The sequence below is a fragment of the Orycteropus afer genome, unplaced genomic scaffold (assembly GCF_000298275.1).
Source record: "Orycteropus afer afer isolate SDZICR_OR568_19922 unplaced genomic scaffold, OryAfe1.0 scaffold00023, whole genome shotgun sequence".
Lineage (NCBI taxonomy): Eukaryota > Metazoa > Chordata > Mammalia > Tubulidentata > Orycteropodidae > Orycteropus > Orycteropus afer.
The window spans coordinates 6,020,055-6,028,226 of NW_006921610.1; positions in this window are offsets into that span (position 1 = coordinate 6,020,055).

Consider the following 8,172-nt stretch of genomic DNA (forward strand, 5'->3'; position numbering starts at 1 on the left):
GGGGAGGCCTTCAACGAGATGGATTGATACAGTGGCTGCGATGATGGGCTCAAGTATAGCAGGGATTGTGGGGCTGGCGCGGGATCGGGCAGTGTTTAATTCTGCTGTGCATGGGGTCGCTATGAGTCGGAAACGACTCGACGACACTTAACAACAACAACAACAACAAATATTACATATACATATATAGACACACTGAGGACCGCTTCTGCCCTCCATAGCCCCACCAGGTTCCACTAGGGTATAGCATTAGTTACGTAGTCACAAGCTTCATTTGTTTTAGCTTCCTGAATGAGAACACACAACTCCTTTCATTAGAGAAATCTTAAACATCAGGCTTGTGTGTGGGGGGCCTGGGGGTGTGGGATTATTCCGGAAAAGATAACCACTTGGAAAGCACGGTTACCTTTGGTTTTCAGGTAAGATATGTGAGCTTTACATGATTCATTATAGATATTAAAGATGTCAGAGGAAAAATGACCATGACTATTATGTGACTTTAAAGTATTTTCCAAAAGAGCTATATCTGTCATCAGTTATGAGAGCTGACCGAATGAGCCTGATGACAGACAGACAGCTGGTTCTCATTCATATTAAGTTCCTCTCAAACAAAAGGAATGTTAAGGCAATCTGGCCTCATATTATGTTGATTCCAAAGTAATTACATTTGTTATTTCCAGGCTATGCAGTAAATCAAGCTGTGGCAAGTAGGTGGATATTTTGCAGAAGTAATTTCGGAGACCATTAAATATGATCACGTGTCCCGTTGAGCCCTCTTGCCTGAAGATAAATAATGTCCAGTCTCAGTGTGGGGGAGGGGCCAGGATGGAAAGCAAACTTATTTCCTTACAACGACAGGAAAACCCTATGTTTTTACACGCAGAAGCAAAATTTATAGGCAACAAAGAAGTTCAGTTAAGGCATTTTGGGGTCAAAATGGAAGAACTGCCTCTCAGACAAGAGCTTCACAATCTCTCTATTCTCAGTCCAAAGGCTGCCAAGTCCAGCAGCTTCCCAGTCCGTCATGTACCTCCCCCTAAACACACCTGCTCTCCCAGCCCTTCACTCTGCGGTGGGGTAGGCTGGTCATTAATTACCGTCCACAACACAAGGGTTTATGACCCTTCTGATTTCATTAGAGTTAGAAATTCTGTAGAGCTCACTCTCATTCACACAAAAGCCAAAAGCTTTCAGAATCCTTTAATAAACCAAGTGCCTCAAGGCTAAGTTCAGAAAGGAGTCTAACTAATGTAAACACTAAATGATCATTTTTTGTCTCAGTCTGTTTCAAAATGGACATAATTCTTTTAGCCTCCAGTCTGACCTCTCATTAAAGCCAGTTTCCTACAGAGTTGTCAGGATGCAAGAATAAAGAAAATAAAAACCAATAGGGCTTCCTCATCTTAAACACAGACTTGCCTAAAAATAAAATTACAATCCATGTTGTTGTTAGTTGTCATCCAGCTGACTCTGACTCATGGGAACTTTAAGTCTAACAAAAAGAAATGTTGCCAGATCTTATGCTGTAAAGCCTATGGACTCTAATATTTTTACCTATAGATACCAGAGATTTACTATCACTTACTCAATGAATTTTAAAGAATCAGAGAATAAAAAGGTTTATTCTGCCTGGTGGTCCTAGAGAAAGATGACCTCTGGAAGCTATTGCCAGCCTTATATATCGTTTCTTGAGCAAGCACCCAAAATAAATTCAGATATGTGGAAGGTGGCAAAGGAAAGTGTTATGAATTGAATTGTGTCCCCCCAAAATACATATTGTAACTCCTAACCTGTGGTAGGAACCCTGGTGGTGCAGTGGCTAAGCACATGGTTGTTAATCTAGAGGTCCGTGGTTCAAACCTATCAGCTGCTCCAAGGGAGAAAGATGTGGCAGTCGTCTTCCATAAATGTTGTGGTTATTAAAGGAGCTCTGGTGGTCCAGTGCCTAAGGCATTTGACTGCTAAACAGAAAGTTAGCAGTTCCAACCACCAGCCATTCCCTGGAAGGAAGACTGGGCAATTTACTTCCTTAAATATTTATCAACTTGGAAGCCCAAACAGGGGTGCTATGAGTCTGAATCAACTACAGTTTCTTTGAAACAGTTCTGCTCTGATAAACATGGTGTCACCATGCCTCAGAATAAACTGTATAGTAACTGGTTGCAAAAATATTGGTTTATATATGTGCCATAATCCCTCCTTGGAAGTAGATTGCCCAGTCTTCCTTCTAAATTCTATAATTTTAGAATTATAAAATTACAGAAAGCTTAATTTTAAAAATCATTTAAAATGATGTAATAAAAATGCACTCCATTTGGTTTTCAATGACTGATTTTTCAGAATTAGATTGTCGGGCTTTTATTCTGAAGTGCCTCTGCGTAAACTTGAAACTCCAATATTTTGGTTAGCAGCTGAGTGCATTAACCATTTTCAGTGTTTGAGGGACTCCAACATTTGTATAACCTACATTTATTGGGGATGAATGTTCCAATTTATTTATTTTTAATTTTACCCCATTAATGTAGTTCACAAAATTTGGATTCCACTATAAAGTAAAGTTACAGATATATTTTAGTTGATCAGATTTGTTGGGTAGGAAATTGGCCAACTTTTACGTCTAGAGTTTCTTCTACTTTTATAAGTGTAACATTGATTTGACTCCTGTCTGCTTGGCAAAAATTCTTGTTCCCTTATGGACATGGCAAATTCATCAAAAGATTAGGACATTTTGCTTCAGTATTTATGTGAGAACAGGTATAGTATTCTCCATCTGTGCTTATACAGAGTGGGTGTATGTATAGTTGAGTAATCTTTGGGACACAACACTTATAACCTCATGAGATTGATTTGCTGCCAGAAAAAATACCATAGCTGAGTCGAGTGATCTAAGCCATTCTGAAACTGAGTCACATTAATAGCGAAGAGAATTTTCTCAGCAGCGAAACTGTGGATAATCAATCACATTGAATCTGGGTTGCTCACTGAACCATCCTGAGGGAACTCAATTATTATCCAAGCTTAGAGATTTTCTAAAGTCCTTGTTTACCCAGATAATCTCTTCCATGTGCTCCTTCTGCCCATTTCACTGCTCATTAACACATCTATGGAAGGGTTAACCAGGGCACCGATGGGAATTTTATTTGGGGGGTTTATTCCCTTGTCATTTACATCAATCAGCATGAAATTTTTGGGTTATTCAGCAACTGTATCTTACAGATCTCGACTTCAGAGCTATGGATAATCAACTGCCAGTCAAAGCTACTTGCAAAACAACCATCATAAAACCAAGACAAAATTTTCTAGTCATGCTTCAGATGGCCATAGCTATAAAGTCATTTATGGGGAAACCTGGAATTTTGATTTGACTTTGATAATATACTTATACACTTCTTTGAAACTAGAAAGACAGCAAAGCCAAACTAAACCTCACTGCTATCAAGTGGATTCCCACTCATAGCAATCTCCATTGGTTTTCCAAGGCTGTAAATCTTTATGGAAGCACACTGCTTCATCTTTTTTCTGGGGAGTGGTGAGTGAGCTTGAACCACAGACCTTAGGGTTAGCCGGTAAATGCCTTAACCATGGCACTGCCAGAGCTCCTATAAACCAGACTAGACCATGAGAATGTTTTTCCAGATAAGAGTCTGAAGTTAATAAAGCAGATGGCTTTTCATTTGTGATTATCAACTTCACCTAAAATCTGCAAGTAGGGTTGAGTTTATAGAATCATGAAGTTAAAAGATAAGTTAAAGAACACTCTATGGTCTTACACTCAAGGTTAGGGCAGAATTGGTGATATACTTCACTTAGAGACTGGCTTCTGAATGAAAGGCATCCTGAAGGCAGCCTATGAACATGAGGAGCTTATGAAAATGTACCTGAGAGGAGACAATGACTGAAATTCTATAAACATTGAAATTTGCCTCAAACCGGAGTGGATAGCTAATGGTTGAGAATAGAAGGGTTGAGGAAAATCAGAGACAAGATAATAGTGACCATAGAGTAAGGAATGATAAGCCTAGGTGGTTCAGGGACTGTATCCACCAGCACTGAGCCTGTAGTGGAGTACTCCTTTAACATGAAACTCTTCCCATGTAGCCAAGATAAAGGTTCTGCTTCTTCGCATCTCACATTTATAGCTCTACTACTTAGCTTTAAATACTTATTATTAACTACTTCAATTTTGGGGATCCACTAAAATGTTTCCAAATTGGCTTACTATTTTCCTCTCCCTTAAGACATTGCTTCTCTGAATTTGTAGTTATCTGAAGTATAAACTAAAAAGCCTCCTTTTTTCAGAGGAAATGTTGGTTCTCTCAATGTAGGATTTCCCAATACTATAACATCCTTGACAGATTTCTTTTTTGTCCATTCCAGATTACCGTGTCCACTTAACCATTTCTGGTGATGGGAGCTTTCTACACCAGAAAGCAGATTGCCAGTACGTTGGACTGTCCAACTATAGAACTAATCTTTACTGGCCAACTTCTCTTATCCCATCCATCTGTTCCTCTGGCTCTTTCAATCTTTACCCCTAAAGAATCAGCTTTTAGACTTTATTGAACCTCTAGGTTCATGATCCTTCCATTTTCTGTCAGTCTGCAAGCTATCTGTATCTTTATATGCTTCTTTACTCATTCAGAATCCTGTATGTAGTCTATCATCTCACCTTCTCTCTTAACAAGAGCTTCAACTTTCCTAGTCCCTTTGCTGTGTTCATTCTGCAAATTCCCTGTGTTGAGTCCCTGACCTCATTGAGTAATCAGACCCCTGTTATCAGAGAAACTTGTCACTCATAGAACCAAAATAAGAGAGGGGACTTATGTCCAGCATGTAACATAGCCTTTCCTCATGCCTCTCAAGACCCATAGTACTTCAATATCTTTGTCAGCTTGTTACATTTTCCAAAGATGTAACTTCAAAGAGTGAGCTTCTGGACTTTGAACTTCTATTTGGGGATGAAGAGAGCTAGATAAAGTATTACTCGCACAGTTTTAACTATGACAAAAACAGAGAGGCAAACTGTATGTTCCCTACTTTTCTTATAACTAACAGAGAGCTGAGGTCTTGGATGACTAGCTAGTATGAAATCTAAGTGTAGACATGCTCCAGCTGGGTGATAATGGTGCAAATAGTTGCTTACTTGGACTAGATGCAACCAGAGGTTAAAACAAGAATTCAGCTGGAATAATTAATGAATTACTAGAGACTGAGCCTTGCTAGCAGAGAATGTGGTGCACCAGGTGGTTGTAGACATATGGGGAGATCATACTCCCTTGAAGACTTTTTCTATACTTATTCTAGATGCTCACATAAAAAGATCGGTAAGATCTGAGAAAGCAGCTGTCTTGGTGTAGATCTAGGGAGGGGAAGAACAGCCCTAATGGGAATAGGGCATGAATCTCCACTGGGACTTTTTTCCTGACCCCCCTACAGAACAAAAACTTTAATTTGTTGGAGCGAGGGAATGGGCAGTGGAAGATAGACAAATACTATAGTACTTAGGGCATTGGTCAAAAGCTGGAAGAAGGGAGCAGAAGAAACAAAACCAAAACCAAACCCTCTACTTCTGAAGACATATGTGCTGGGCCATGGCATACAACTTAGGGAAGGACATGAGCACTAATGAGGCCATACTTACCCCCAAACCAGCAACAAGGTGCTTATCTAAGACAGGCTTAACAACACCCTTTCTCCAGCCATCAAGCCAACAAGCATTAATTCCACGAAACAAGAGAATACATCTGGAAAATTTTTAAGAACATGAAGACAGACCTGCTCTGAGGCACAGTACGAAAAAAAGACCTAAAGCTAATCAGAGTAGACATTGAGAAAAGTCCTCTGGCACACCAGCCTCCACTGTAAACTCTAAATATTGTGGGGAGATTTGATGCTTGTGTTGCTCTAAGGGTAACCATAATAATAAATCTAAAACTAGCCCATTCCTGACCAGAGTAACTCAAATCCTCAAATTAAAGTACTCTTGAAAGAAAAGGCATGGCCATTTATAGTCATAAAACTATTGACCACAATGTACTCTCTTTTAAAGAATGTGGCTGCTAACACAAAGTTTGGCATTTCAAAACTACCAGCCATTCACTGGCAAAAAGATGAGGCAGCCTGCTTCCATAAAGATTTACAGGTTTGGAAAGCTATGGGAGCAGTTTTACTCTGTTCTAAAGGGTTCCACTAAGGAAGATGGGGCAATCTACTTACGTAGTGATAATGCCTTGGGTCTGACTCGATGGCACATAACAACAACAACAACAACAACAACAAAAGAGTTCCTATAAATTGAAAATCGACTTGATGGCAGTGCGTTTGTGTGTGTGTGTGTGTGTTTAGTTTATACTCTTTTCAATAAGTTGTGCGGCTTTCAAAAACAAAAACAAAAATTCTTGAAAGAAAAAGCTAGAAAAAGCAATACATTCCCAAGACAGAAAGCAATTATCAAGACAAGACTTGGCTATGACAAAGATGTTGGAACTCTCTGAAAAGGCATTTAAAATAATAATAATCAGTATGTTAAAGGCTCTAATGTAGATGTTGGCAAACTTTTTCTGTAAATGACCAGATACTAAATATTTTAGGTTTGCAGGCCACAAATGATCTCTGTTATATATTCTTACTTTTTTTTTAATTTTTTAATAACTTTTTTAAAATATAAAAACCATTTCTAGCTCATAAGCTGTATAAAAACAGGCTGTTGTCCAAATTTTGCCAATAGATCATAGTTTTCTGACCCCTGTTGTAATGGATAAGATGAAAAATATGCCAGTTCAAATGTGTTTTTCCAGCAGAGAAGTGGAAAATGAAAGACAAAAATCTAATGGACATGCTAGAAACAAAAAACACAAGAACAGAGGTGAAGAGTAGTTTGATGGGCTAATCACTAGACATGATGCAGCTATGGAAACAATCAACGAACTTGAAGATGGGTCAATGTAAATTATCCATACTGATGGGAAAGGAACAGCAGAGTTATAAATGGACCAATGAAGGCAGTAGCACATTTAAAGAAAATACATAAATGAGACGTCTTGAAACTTTTCCAGAAGCATGACTAGCTGTCTGTAGATCACATAACAAAGAAGTTATTTTTGTTTTTTAAAGTCTATAACAAACCCAACCCAACCCACTGCTGCTAAGTTGACTGGCTCATAGCAACCCTACACGACAAAGTAGAACTGCCCCATAAGGTTTTCAAAACTATAAATCTTTGTAGAAACAGACTGCCACATCTTTATTCTGCAGAGTGGTTGGTGGCTTCAAACCATGACTTTTGGTCCAAGACTAGTGCTTTAACCACTGCACTACCAGAGCTATATGGTTGCTGTGAGTTGGAATTTTACTCCACGGCAATGGGATTGTTTTGGTTACCACTACTGCTGCTTTAACAGAAATACTCCAAAACGGTACAGCTTTAACAAACAGGAGTTTATTCTCTTATAGTTTTGGAGGCTAGAAGTCTGAGTTCTAAGTGCCAGGCTCTAGAGGCTGAATGAAAGCCCCTCGACCTTGGGCTTCAGCTCTGCCTCTTGCTCCCAACCCACCAAAGCTGGAGGATTTCTTCATTGAGGTAGCTGCTGGCTGCTGAAGCTGACAAATCCAAGGTTGACAAGTAAAAAGGCACAGTCCTCATATTACCAAACCACATAGCAGGCCATTGACTCAAGTCCATTAAGAGTTCCAAGACTGTCAGACAACCTGGCAGGCTGCTGAATAGTGATCCAGCTACATGCAGAATTCAAGAGTGCCAAAAGCTACAGACTATTTCTAAAGCTTCTCCTTATGAACTGGGAATAGGCCACGTCCCTAGTGCAGCTACTTAGTTTCTCACATTAGATTCCACCAAAAAAACCCAAACCCACTGCCATTGAGTGGATTCTAACTCATAGTGAACCCCATTGGGTTTCTGAGGCAGTAAATTTTTATGAGAGTAGATTGCCCAGTCTTGCTTCTGCAGAGTGGCTGATGGGTTTGAGCCACGGACATTCTGGTTAGCAGTCAGATGCCTTAGGCATTGTGTCACCAGAGTTCCTTTTATAGATTCCACCCTGGAGTTGATTATCAATCTCATCATGGGGAATACTACATCCAGCTGCCCAGCCACTCAAAACCAGGCCAAGCCAAGTTGACACACAACCTTAACAACCAAAACAAAACAAAAAA